The sequence below is a fragment of the Aotus nancymaae genome, unplaced genomic scaffold (genome assembly GCF_030222135.1).
Source record: "Aotus nancymaae isolate 86718 unplaced genomic scaffold, 86718_ANA_hifiasm-v0.15.2.pri h1tg000059l, whole genome shotgun sequence".
Lineage (NCBI taxonomy): Eukaryota > Metazoa > Chordata > Mammalia > Primates > Aotidae > Aotus > Aotus nancymaae.
This window is the reverse complement of record NW_026988473.1, coordinates 72,042,837-72,058,026: the sequence shown is the minus strand read 5'-3', so window position 1 is coordinate 72,058,026 and position 15,190 is coordinate 72,042,837.

Sequence of the window (15,190 nt, the reverse complement as noted above, 5' to 3'; positions counted from 1 at the left end):
CTACTGTCTATTGAAGAATGAGGCATGTATAAAATAGTTGGTTGAATTTCACTGATCTTCCCAATGTGAACAAATATACTATGTATATTGTGTGTATTTCTAGAAATCAATGGCAGCTGCTGATGGTGTTGTAATTAGAAATCTATATAGATTATAGATGTTTTAGAAAGATGGTGCCAATCCTAAAAGATTTGTGTGGGTTAAAAGTGCTTGTACTTACTTTTTTCTGCACTTATAACTGATTTGGTTTTAACATTGTGTGCGTGTATCTGTTCTTTCTCTGTTGTGGCAGCTTGTACTATTAAAATAATAGCGAATGTTAAATTATTTTGATGTGAATTGCAAATGTTTTTTTCATAAAGTTTAACATTTTTATCAGCATTGTTTTGCTTTGTACTTGTATAAATATGTTTTATTTTAGCACTTCAAAATATACTTGCCTGTTTCTCGGTTGTCTAAATCATGTTGCAGTTGGTGTTCGTGAAGCCAGTTACTTTTCAAAAAAACATTAAAAAAACTATAATATGATTTTAAGATCATTCACCTCAAATGTTTAGAATGTTGTTTTAATAGTGTTTTCTAAGATGAAAAGAGCCATGATACTAATTAATCTTGAATATTGGATGATCTATACGTTTGAATAATGGGGTTTACAAAGTCAGCAGTAGACTATAGATTTAAATGAAACCAGATACCAACCACAAACTAACCACAGATGCTGTCCCCAAAGACATCTACAAACAACTGTTATATCAAGAAGGACCTTTTAAGAAAAAATGTAGGAAATATGCATTGTTTATGTGTCTAGACATACAAATTATAGAAATAGTTTCATAATTATCTGTGTTGATAGAGGTAAGATTACACAGATAAAATAGAGTATTTGTGTGAGTATACATGTGTGTTTTTACAAACATACGTATTTATATAGACATTTGACTTTTGAGTCCATCTGTTTGTATGTCTGTGTGTATATATGTGTTTGTGTGTATATGTATGTGCATATTACATAATTTTTCCAGAAAAAAAATTTATTGGTCAAATTACTTTTTACTTCAACTGATTCTTAAGCAAATATACATTCCCTTAACACAAATTATTGAAAAATTCAGAGGAGAATATAGGGTAGATGCTTGCTGTATGGAAAAGAAAAACAAGGTATATTTAAAAATGTATCTGCTCTATGCTTCTGACATTGTATTATTTAAACTCATAATGATATATATACATATATTATTATACAAAATGTGTTTGATCTTAACAAAGAAAGCCATTTTATCTGTTTTGTCAGACTCTTCCCTTCAGTATCTGTTATTCTAACATGATGTGAGTGGTAATATAGTCACATAAAATTGAGGTTGAAGTGACATATACAAACCATGTACAGGAAATTACCTTCTAAAAATCAAAGGAGGCTTATCAGACTCCATCGAATTATGGAAGGCCATTTAAAAGCAGTGGATACAATGGAAATAGCATTGAATTAAAAGTCAGGATCTCTTCCCCTTTCACCAACTGACTTTGGATAAATCACTCTGATATCTCTACAACTTGTTCCTCTTGCTTTAAATGTAGATGTGAGTTACAATAATCTGTGAAGTTTCTATCATTTCAACATTCCTGAAAAATGCTCAAAGTAGCCATGATTAGTGGCAATGTAGTATTTAGTATACAGGTAATATTCAGCAGGAAGCTTAAATTTGTTCTATCAATGTTAGTTATGGAGCTTAACAAGTTCCTGTCCAACTTAAAGTATGTATCATGGAGGAAACCTATCGGGGTTTGAACTCATATGCAACCTTGGAATTGTCCATCAAGGACAACTTAGTAAGCTGATATTGAACACCACAGAGAGAATGCTTTTCCTCTGTTATAATTCCTGCTGACTATTGGCCAAGTGTTTGGTTATGCTGTACATGAATGATCAGTTTTAGAACACAAGCAATTTTCAAATATTTACTTTGTATGATAGCTAGGTAGATAGGTAGGTAAGTAAATAGATAGGCAGAATTATATTAATGAAACTATCTCCATAAGCAAAAGCTTGATATTTATATTTTCTCTCAGTATTTTGAAATTCAGAATCAGTTTATGAGTGATTTTCATGAGTGAAATTCATCTCACTCTATTTACTACCTTTAGGTTATTATATTAGTAGATAAGTTCTATGAAGATAACTTTTAAACCCATCTTCTCCAGCCATCCTTAGAATCTTAAACCAAAAGGTTTCCAGGAACATTTAACCTCCACTAGAATAAATATTTAAAATCACTGTTACTCCAGGACAAAGACATTTATTTTTGCCAGGACGTAAGTCTCTCTGAGGTATCATCTATAAACAGGCTAGCTATGTAATGTACATATCAGACACTTTGGCTTATTTATGTTTAGCTTGTAGTTTTATTCATTGACATAAAAAATAAAGCTTTTCAAACTATCATATTTCTAGGAGATAGATATATTACAAATTATACAAATTCTATGTCCATGAAAATGATGTAATATAATAAGTTGGCTTTTCTGAACTGCTGAATAGATGATTCAAAAAAGTTCTTAGAGTCTTAAAAGTTTGGAAAATGCAGTAATTCCAAGTTAAATGGCTATCTGCACTTCAGAACTTACCAAGTTTTAGTATTCTAATATCTACTGACTTTGCTAATGAAGCTGTCTTCTCAGAGTACAGTTATATGAAAGGTATTTTTGAAATGCTATGATATAAACGTTATAATTTATACACACTTTTTCTTTCAGTTTTCAAAATTCATTGCCATATCCATGATGATCTCCTTAGCCCTTTAGAGAAGTAAACAGAAACTGATATAGTTATAACATTATCTTCAGGAGCCATTTTACTGAACCATGGGAAGTCTTGCTCAATTTTATTATTCTTTCTCTTCCCATTGTTTGACTTCTCAGACCTCTGTCAACACATTTATTTTACTTTCATGGGTCAAGCTGAGGTATTTCTTTTATATTTTATTTTCTTTCCTTTTGGTTCAAAATGTTGGGTAGTTTCGTTAACTCCAACAGCCTCAGATGAAGCAATATGTGAGATACAGCATTAATAGATGTTGCCTAACCAGTGAAATGTATTCCAAAAAACAGCAGAAATTTATCAGCATATTATCCAGAATCTATTTTTAGAAACTCTATCTAATTTAAATATATGAGCAAAACTACATGAATACATCTATAACACATACCATACAAATGCATTTCTACTCCTGAATATTATAGATAATGACTTTAGCTCTTTACTTCCCTATGTGTGTGGTACTCTCTATCACATATTTTCTGAAGAGTTCAAATCCCATCATTAGCCCTAGTAATTCATCTTACTTGTCAAAGAGGCATGAAACAATCTAAATGTATACAGAGAAAAAAAAAGATCTTGTTCTGGGAAGACATGTACCCACTCATAACCTGAGAAAACAAAATTAGGAGAATATGCTAACTAGCTCTATCCAGCCAGTATAAAAGAAGCCAGTGGAAATGCGTTCTTAGTCTTTGTATGCCTATTAAAAAAAAACAAAAAACAAACAAAAAAACCCACCGAAGTTGGCCAGGTGACTCATGCCTGTATTCCCACCACTTTGGGAGGCCAGGGCAGGCAGATTGCTTGAGTCCAGAAGTTCAAGATCAGCCTGGGCAACATGGTGAAACCCTGCCTCTACAAAAAATACAAAACTTACCTGAGCTGAGATTGTGAAACTCTGTTTCAAAAATCAAACAAAACAAAACCAAAAATAGAAAGGAAGAAAAAGAAAGACAAGCACAAAAGTCAATTCCTGAAAAATAAGATTAAGATACAACCATTTCTGATTGATAAATGACACATCAGGACCATAAGAAAAATGTGAGTGATGACCACAAGGCAAAAAAAAACAGACTTAAATGCCCAAATGAATTAAAGAAAGTTAAAAAGCACTCAGAAAAACAATAATGCAACCACATTCTTAAGTACGGTATTTGCCAAACCAGTGCCATCAGTTAACCAGTTCTGATATATACAAAGCATTTAAAGGAACATATGATGAACCAAAGCAGGTTTAAGAATATTAATGTCCAGTAAGAAATAATTAGAAACAAAAGTCATTAAAAGGGTTAAAAGAAATATTTAAAATTGATAAAAATCTACACAGAAGATAGAACAGCCATGAACCTATATGTAGTTAACAATAGGGCTTTAAAATTTATAAAACAAAGATTAATGGAAATACAAGAGAAAAAAAATCACAATCACAATGACTATCTCTAATATATTTAACTTGCAAATACATCAAGAAGCCAAAAGAAAAAAAAATATGTAATCAAGTAACAGAAATATCAAGAATAATCAAACAAATTTATGTAGAGGTTTGTTCCTATTAACAAAGGACATCCTCTTTATCATCATTAAAACATTCTTAAACATTAACTTTGGATTAAACCAGGAAGAAAATGTTAACAAATTCCAGGAAACAAAAATTACACAGGCTACATTCACTGACTAAAAGATAAGAAATCTTACATTTTATAAAAAGGTTATCCAAAAGAAATATGTTCACTTACATCTCTCTTTTAAGATAGCTTCTAGAATGAAGAGAAAAACCTCACTAAGATCATATCCTATTTATAAATGAACATTGGTGACAGTCCTATACGTTAAATCTGTAGAACAGCCAAAGAGTACTCAAAAAATGTTTTATCATAAATGTATATGTTTCTAAGAAGACTGAAACCAAATTAAACATTCAACTAAAGATGTTGAAAAATAACAAAAAGCGGATAAAATACAAATAATCAATATTGATTAAATCAAAGTAATACAAGCAAACATTTAAAAAAATTAAAAATATTCATTAAAACTAAAGTCATCTATTTGAAAAGACCCACATATTAACATTCATCAAATCTAATCGAGTAAAATAAGACACTAGCAAAATTAGTAATAAAAAAGATATATATATGGAAATATAGACATATCAAATTTCTAAGTAGAACTTTCTGTTAATACATTTGAAAATACAGGTAAAATGAATATTATTCTAAGAAAAATACAATTACCAAACTTAAAAAGAAGTTAAAAAAATTTAGATCACAATGAAAGAATATTATAAGAGAGAATTTTAAAATATCATACTCTAAAAAGTGTAAGCCTAAATGTTTTACAGGTAAATTTCACCGTGACATATAGGGAAATATTTACAGTTTATTCATGAGGCTTTCATAACTTTGGTACACAAATAAGACAAAGATGGAAATAAAAGGAAATTACAGTCTAATCTCATTAAATCAAATTCCATTTTATCAAATATCAAATATACCTCATTAAGATTTTTTAAATCCTCAAGTATTCATATATTAAACTGTAAAACTTAATAAACTATTAAATACTTTATGAAGGAGTGTATTTTGCCCTTAGATTGTAAGTTTTATTCAAAATTAGAAAAATCTATTAATGTTTTACTCTTAATAGTAAATTAATATATGCCAAAGAGAAAATGTAATATATAACATAAAAACATTTGATAAAAACCAACACTAATTTCTGATTTAAACAAAATAAATAAGCAACTAAAAACAGAAGAAAACTTTCTGAAGGTAGGAAAAAAACTATCAGAAACCTATAGCAAACATGATACTAATAACAAAATATTAGAAGAATTCCCATTAAATCAGGATTAAAAGAAGTATGTCATATATGCACAATTTCTAAAATAAATATGTAAGTTTTATCCAAAAGAGGTAATTTTTGAGAGTTAAATATAGTGTTAGTGATATTTAGAGAATGACTTTACCTGGGAAAACTGCTTATACCTGGACCATTTTGAACAAACTAGGACAGAAGCCCACTTTAACTTATTCTATTGAATAAGCATTTAACCTTTTAGATAAAATTCTTTTTTTTAATTGGCTAAAATGTTTTTTTTTTAATTATTATTTTTTTATTGCATTTTAGGTTTTGGGGTACATGTGAAGAACATGCAAGATTGTTGCGTAGGTGCACACGTGGCAGTGTGGTTTGCTGCCTTCCTCCCCTTCACCTATAAGTGCTTAGCACAGCATGGAACATACAGTATGTTTTTTCTTTTTTCTTTTTTTTGCTTGAAAACTTTACTAAAATAAGGATTAAACCTGAAAAAAGAGCAATGAGAATGCTAGCCCTTTGCATAAAATCATCAAGAAAAAGGAAACAGGGAGAGAAAGAGAGGAAAGGAAGGAAGGAAGGAAGGAAGGGAGGGAGGGAGAGAGGGAGGGAGGGACAGTATGTTTTTTCAATGCTAGCTGCTTTGGTAATAATAGTACTAGTGGTAGTAGCAGTAATAACGGTAATAGTAGTGGTGTTAGATGTTTAGATCTAATTAATAAAATATTTACAATATAAAACATAAAACACAAGTGACAATATTCCCATGCAAAATTAGTTATTGCTGCTTTTATTTTTTTGCATATATGCATCTTTCCCTAACAATTGAAACACACAAAAAAATCCCAATCGCTCATATTTTTTCAACAAATATCAGAAATAAATGTAATAAATGACTTGATATAGTCATTTACAACCAAATTAGATTAAATGAAAAAGTAAATGAAATTGCTTCTGATTAGTAAGTAATGAAAATACATAAATAATACTCAATTACAAAAAAAAAGGGAGCTATTGTGGAAAAGGCCTGATGTGTGAATCAAAATACTTAACACTGGAGAGAGGAAAAAAATAAACTTTAGAAGAATATAAACTACGTTATGTATGACTTTGGTGAAGAGACTCCTTCAGTTCTGGAACCCCCTTCATTTAGGTCAGCCCCCTTCTTTTTTCTTTTATAAGTTGAAACAACTGCCTTACGTAGATCAGTATTACCAAAAATTCCAAAGTTATTCTAAAACATTAATGCCAATAAGGCAGTACAAGCATATATTTTAATTTCTCTCCTTTTTTTTTTTTTTGTTTTGGTAAGAGCATTTAACATGAGATCTACCCTTCTAAAAATTTTTAACTACACAATACATTATTGTTAACTCTAGACACAACGTTGTACAGCAGAGCTCTATAATCTGTGGGCCGTTGATTAGTGAACCCCTGTCATAGAGACATGTAATCTGTGGTATTTCTGTTGAATGAAATACAATTTCATTTCCCATTTACTCAACAGCATAAGTGAAACTTTGTACCCACTGATTAGCCACTCCTCCTTTCTCCTTAACCCTTGCTCCTGGCAACCATCATTCTACTCTCTTTGAGTTTGATGGTCTTAGATACCTTATGTAAGTAGAATCATGCAGCATTCATCCTTCCATGACTGGCTTATTTCACTCAGCACAATTTCTTCCAGGTTCATCCATGTTGTCACATATGGAAGATTTCTTTTTCTAATAGTATTATTGCCTTTTATTACAATAATAATCCTTTGTATGCATATACTTTATTCATTCATATATTGACAGGCATTTAGACTGTTTCCACATCCTAGCTATTGTGAATAACTAAATATATATAAATATATATATATTTATATAAATGTAGTTATATAAATATATATATTTATATAAATGTAGTTATATAAATATATATACTATATAAATATATATAATGCATATATACACACACATGCACATACCTACATATATCAATGACTAAAGATAACATAAGAATAAATCTTATATAATATGTAATTGTTATATAGAGAGATCAAAAATAAATTTTTAAGCTTAACGTTCTTAATCATTACTACCTAAAAATTATGACCTTTTTAATCCTAAGGGATGTTGTGAGATTACATATCTCTATGAAAGGGATTCACTAATCACAGACTGAAAAATACATTTTTATATTATCCCTATAGTTTAGCTTAAAAATTGCTGAACTTTATAATAGGAACAGAAGCTTTAAATTATATCCACCTGAGCAATAATACTTCACAAGCGAGAAAAAGACATTTTATGTTGTAGTTGAGATAAGCTTGAATAATAAGTACCTCAATCCTAGCTCTGCCTCAAAGCCAAAGTACAGAGCCAATTTTACTAATACTCTCACTGCAAACTGCCCCGTTAAACTTGAGGACTCAACATCATTCTTAAGCAAGCTATTTATTGTTATAATACTCTCCAAACTTTTCCTTCTTGAAAAGTATGCAGATGGTCAGCAGAAGATCTGGGATTCAAAACTATCTCAGAATCCAAGCTCCAATAATCATTCTAGCACATCTTATATCATGAGACATAAATAAGATGCTTCCCTCCAAAACTGCCCATACTTGAGTCCTAGGCCTCATTCTAGGGCCAGGAAAGAGATAGGACCTTAAGGAGAAGAGCAAGCATAAATGTTCTGGTGTTCGCCAGGCATAGAGCAGGAGAAAGTGGTAGTATTTCATCCCGCAAACACAGAGCACCTTGCTCTGGGACGTGTCATCACCTGAAGGATAGGAGCCATTGTAACAACTAAGAGGCATCCAACCTAGTTGTTGGAAGCTGTTAGGGAAGTTTTCTAGAGAAGGGTGATGCTGGAGGTAAGATTTGAGGGACTACTACCCACAGGATATTCTAGATAGTGGAAACAGCATGTGCAACAACACGAGTGTGAAATGCAACTATCTGCAATAAACAACCAGCGGTTTGGTGGAACTGAAGTACAGAGTTCTTATAAGTAAGTATTAGGAAAACAGCAAAAATGGTTAAAAGAAACGTTAAAAGGCTTATGTGCTTTGTCAAGAAAGTTAGACTCTATCTTTACAGTGACAGGGAGACTTCAAAGGGTTTTAAGAGTCGATTGGCATGAGCGGATTTTTTTTCTAAAATATGATTTTGATAGTCATGAAAACAATGCAGTAGGGGATGGGAAGCCAAGCCAGGGTAGATGATAATCTACTGGACTTGGGAAGTAATGAGAGCAAAAAATGTGCAGATGGTGAAGAAGCAGTGAATTCCGAAAATTTTCTGAATGAGGATTAATATAAATTGATATAAACAGAGTGTGATGGAGTGGTCCAGGATGCTACCAGCTGTCTGCTGACTACCTGAGAGTAGCATAAATTGGTGAGCTGAGGTACAGGTTCGTGTACAAAGTTGAGATGACTGTAAAACTACAGCCAATATGTCTAGTGAACATATTAGATATACAGAGTTCAGACGATCATAAAACTACAGTCAATATGTCCAGTAATCAGTGGATAATGGAAGTAGAGCTCAGGAACGAGAAAGAGAATGAGCAGGAGACAGCACACCCAAAATGATTACTGAAAATATGTTAATGAATACATTATATTTACAAAGACAGGAGCAGGGTTAGGGAACTATCTAGGGATTAGCAGTACTAGTAACAATATGACATTGCCATGACCCCCAGCCCTGAAGGGGTAAGGGGAGAATTTACTTAATGGGTTAGAGCTACAGCTAAAGGAGAGGGTGACCTAAACACGCTATGGTCTTGGGACTGGGAAATGCCATATTTCCTGTCTTCAAAGCTGCCCTCACATCTCAGATGGACTGCCTAGAAGTATGGCAGTTGACTGCATGAGATATACTTAGCTAGGAGAGGGTAGTCATTAAACTCTCATAGATTGTCCCTTGTATAGAAGACTGCCCCATTGCCAATGCTTGGATCAATGGAGCATTATATTTTTTAAGTAACACTGACAACTGTATATCTAAAAAAAGAGGTTGAATTGGTTCATGGTTCTGCAGGCTGTACAAGGAAGCATGGTTGGGGAGGCCTCAGGAAACTTACAATCATGGCAGAAGTCAAGGGGGAAGCAGGCTCATTTTACATGGTCGGAGCAGGAGAGAGAGAAGGGGGACGTGCTGCACACTGTTAAAACAACCATATCTCACAATAACTTACTCACTATCACAAGAACCGCACCAAAGGGGAAATCCACACCCATGATCAAATCACCTCCTACCAGGCCCCATCTCCAACATTGGGGATTACAGTTTGACATGAGATTTTGGAGGACACAGATCCATACCATATCAGTAAAACCTGTAAATTATTAACATTAGAAGGGACCATGGAGCTTATTATTTCCGTATCTCTGAATATTCATAGAACTAGGAACTAACACTATGATGGGGACATATGAAACTAGAATAAACACAATTATAAATTAAGGAATTCATTGTGTATTAAACTTAAGTAAAAAAACACTAGCATTGTGCTTAGCAATATTGTGTCTGAACATGTATTTGTTTCATTTTCACATCTTTTTTAGTTAGAGACGAGGTTGCAGAGACTATTACTGATTTGCCCAATGCCAACATTAATTCATAAGAGAGTCAGGACCAGGAAGAAAGACTGAACACCTGCCATGAGCCTGTAACCTGAAATGGAAGATTAAAATGTCATTTATCTCATGCAAAAGCCCTTGTGGATTAAACCGGAGGCCATTGACTAGCTCTCGTTCTGGAGGCTTTCTGCTCCAGCATGCTGTTTCTCTTTGGTTCGGCACCCTGCTTGCTCAATGTATAATTGCATTAGCTGCCAATGGCAGAAAAGCCCACGGAGACATTTACACCTAATTTGCCCTCTTGCTGAAGCCATTCTCCTGCTTACCATGCTGACAGGTGCTTGAAAACCATAAATGGATAGGATTCTGGAGAGGCAGAACAGACCAGCTGGCTGGCCAAGGTCAGGATGACACCCAGGTTCAAATGATTCTACAAAATTGGAATAAGAATTGGAAATCTTTCTTCCTTCCAAATTATTTCCTGGAGAGAGTAATTCAGGATGGTCCCAAATAACTTCTCGCTTTTTTAAAATAAAGAATATCATGTGCTTATGCAATTGCCAATTTGGAAATATTTGCAGCAAAGGAGTGAGACAGGGTATAGAGCAGCATTTCTCTCAGCATTCTCCAGAGATGAGTCTGGCACAATTCTGGCTCAGAAGCACTGGCCAAGAGATTGTAGCCACTGTTAACATCATCCATCTGTGTGGATAATATGCTAAAAATCCGTCCTTCCAACAGATGAGCAAGGCTGCATGGGATAATGTCTAAGTGAAAGTGGTTGCTGTTCAAGATTATACCTTTCTTTCCCTACTTGGTCCACTTTGATTAATTTATTTTCACTCAATCTCACCATCACCCGCCCCTCTGCTGCTCAGGAAGGACACTCAAAGAATCAAGAGAGTCACTTAGAGTGCTAAGAGATATGCAGTTATCTGAACCAGGCAGACCCCTCAGTATAAATTCTCCTTGCCATGTATCTAGCTTTGATTGAAATGACAAACTACATCTGGAAAGAGAATGGCCAGAGAGGTAGAAGAGGGAAAGGAGGGACTTAGCAAGCCTTGAGACAGCATTTTTATTTTAAAGTTTTAAATAGGTTTGTGAATTCTAGTCAAAATTCTTGGTAAATGAAATAAAAAGAAGGTTGGCCTAGGCTTTCCAGATGACTAAGAATGGGAAAGTTCATACAAAAAGCAATGGACTTGTAATCTCCCCAGTTCTGTTACTTACTGACATTCTTAGAATCCTTACCAGATGGAAGTCCTTCTTTGCAAGATAAATGGTGGCTGAAGCAAAATAATGCTTATGATTAATGTCATATATTAGTTGTTAATTATTATTAATCCCCATGATAAGGAGCTCCATTCTAAATAAGATTTGCATTAGCTTTTTGTTAGGAATGTGATCATATAGCCAATATGCTTTAATGCTACATCTTCTAACTTCTGGTCCTGATGTAAGGGCTACCTTCACAATACCACATTTGCTCCTTCGTTTTATTAAACTCAGCTATAACACAGCATTTGTAAAGGAAGTTACCACTTTCAGATCACAAAGTAACACAGCTAAGTGTGTTTGCTTCTTAGAGAAGCACAGTCATGCAATTTAGCATTCCTCGTTCTCTTCACCGTGTCTGTATCTCCACAGGATGGTATTGGATGACAGCTGCTTTGGGTACATAGGTTGGAATATAAGAAAATAGTGTCAAAGTAGAAGTACTTTTAATTTGAATAAATATTGGATCAATAGCAAATTAAAAGGCAAATAGACAGACAGTGACCTAGATTTGGTTTCAACAGACCTGGATTAAAACTGGCCTGTTACTAACTAGCTGTGAGATCTTAGACCGGGTAATTTAATTTCCCTGAGTCATAGTTCTGTTTTCTATAAAATGAAGAAGATAATTGTGTCTAGCCTATTTTGGTGTTGCTTTGAAGCCAAAATAATATATATATATTTTTTTGAGACAGAGTCTCATTCTGTCGCCAGGTGCCAGGCTGGAGTGCAGTGGCACAATCTCGGCTCACTGCAACCTCCGCCTCCCGGGTTCAAGCAATTCCCTGCCTCAGCCTCCCGAGTACAGGCGCACGCCACCATGCCCAGCTAATTTTTGTATTTTTAGTAGAGACGGGGTTTCACCACGTTGGCCAGGATGGTCTCGATCTCTTGACTTCGTGATCCGCCCACCTCGGCCTCCCAAAGTGCTGGGATTACAGGTTTGAACCACCGCGCCCGGCCTCAAGTAATTTTATAATGTATACAAATGCCTTTTTAATTATAAAGGATTATGAAAAATACTAGCTGTTGGCTGTTATGCTAGGCACTAAAATACTAAAATATTTCTGTTCAATCTTCTACCATCTCCATTCTAGTTGCTTAGTCAAAATCTAATCTCGACTTCATTTTTCCTTTCTTCCTTTTTCATGTCTTCATAGCTCTCATTTGATTTAATGTCAAAATATGTAGCGAATTATGCAAATTTACTGAATTTATTTATTAGTTCTAAGAGTGTTTTGATGGAGTCTTTAGGGTTTTCTATATATAAGATCATGTCATCTGAAAACAGGAACAATTTCACTCTCTCCTTTTTAGTTTGGATGTCCTTTATTTCTTTCTCCTGCCTAATTTTTATGGCTAGGACTTCTAGTACTATGTTAAATAGAAGTGGTAAAAGTGGGCATCTTCTTGTTTCTGACATTAGAGTAGAAGCGTTTAGCTTTTGTTTGTTCAATGTGATGTTAACCATGGGTTTATCATACATGCCATTTATTATGTTGAGGTGCATACCTTCTATGCATAATTTGCTGAGAATTTTTTATCATGAAAGGATGCTGGATTTTGTCAAATGCTTTTTCTTTGTCTATTGAAATGATCATATAGTTTTTGTCTTTTTTACTATTAATATGGCAAATTGCAGATATTGATTTGCACGGGTAGAACTATCCTTGCATCCCTGGACGAATCCCACTTTATCATAGTAAATGATCTTTTCAGTGTGCTGTTGGATTTGGTTTGATAGTATCTTGTTGAGAATTTTGCATCTAAGTTTCATCAGAGATATTGTTCTACACTTTTTTTCCTCTGTTGTGCCTTTGTCTTGTTCTGAAATCAGGGTAATTCTGACCGTGTAAAATGAGCTTGGAAATATTCCTTCCTCTTCAGTTTTCTGGAATAGTTTGAGGAGAATTGGTATTAGTCCTTTTTTAAATGTTCGGTAGAGTTTTGCAGTAAAGTCGTCTGGTCCTGGGTTTTCTTTGATAGAATGCTCTTAATTACTGATTCAATTTTCTCACTCATTATTAGTCTGTTTAGATTTTTTATTCCCTCATAATTTTATCTTGATAGTTTATATATATCCTGATATTAATCTATTTTTTATATTATGAAATTTGTAGGTGTTTAGTTGTTCATAGTAGTCTTTTATGAATCTTTGTATTTCTGTGTAATCAGTTGTAATGTCTCCTTTTTATCTCTAATTTTATTTATTTGAGTGTTCTCTCTTTTTTACTTAGTCTAGCTAAAGGCTGGTGGATTCTATTTATCTTTTCAAAATATCAGCTCATCGTTTCAATGACTTTTTGAAGGATTTTTAGTCTCTATTTTGTTTTCTCTGCTCTGAATTTTATTATTTCCTTCCTTCTACCAATTTAGGGCTTAGTTTGTTCTTGTTGTGCTAGTTCCTCGTGGCATGACATTAGGTTGTTTATTAGAAATCTTCCTTTTTGAGGTCGGTGTTTGTCACTAGAAGCTTCCATCTTAGAACTACTTCTGTGATGTCCCATGGTTTTTGGTATGTGTTTCTATTCTTGTTTGTGGTGGGAATTTTTTTTTTAATTTCCCTTTGGTTTCCTTATTGAACCATTGGTTATGATCCAGCAATCCCAATACTGAATGTATCTCCAAAGGAAATGAAATCAGTATGTCAAAGAGAAATCTCCACTCCTATGTTTATTACAGCCCTGTTTATAATAGCCAATACATGGAATCAACCTAAGTGGTGAAAAATGGACGAACTGGTAAAGGAAATGTGGTATATATACATAATGGAATATGATTCTACCATACGAAATAATAAAATCCTATCATTTGTAACAACATGGATGAACCTAGAGGACATCTGAAGTAAAATAAATAAGCCAGACATAGAAAGACAAACATCACTTTCTTCTTTCTGCTTCTATTATCAACTTTTGCTCCCAAGGTTTCTTATATAATCTCCCTGGGTTTCATTTATCACATATGAAACCTAGGGGAAAAAATTGATAATAGAAGTAGAAAGAAGAAAAGGGAGAGGTTGGTCAATGGGAACTAAGTTACAATTAGGTAAGAAGAATGCATTCTGGTGTTCTAGCACACAGCAGGGTGACTATAGTTAACACTAAGGAGCTATGTATCATAACACAGCTAGAAGACAGGTTTTGAATGTTCTTATCAAAAAGAAATGATAACTGCACAAGATTATGCATATGCCAAGTACCCTAACTTGATCATTATACAACATATAAATCTATAGAAGCATCAGATTGTACCTCATAAATAGGCACAATTCCCATGTATCAATTAAATGTGTGTGTGTGTGTGTGTGTGTATACAGAATCAGAACACTTCACACCAATCTACTACCACCTGGTTCAAAATACTATTGTCTTCTGTCTGGATTTCAGCAATAGCTTTTTAAAGAATCTCTTTGCTTCCACCTTTTCCTCCCTGTCCCTTGCACTAGTGTATTTTCAACACAATAGCCAGATCGATTTCTTCAACATATAAGTCAGATCAAGACACTCTTTTGCTCAGAAGCTTCCTAGACTTTTATTACAGCAAAAGCCAAAACTTTTACAGTAACCTAAAAAGCATTTTATTTCTTTAAAGCTGTCTAGCTAATGAATTAAAACATATGTCTCAACACAACTCCTGGTCTCTGAAGACTACCTAAGAAAATGTGAAACCATTTACCTCCATCTCCTACAGGGCTTGACCTAATC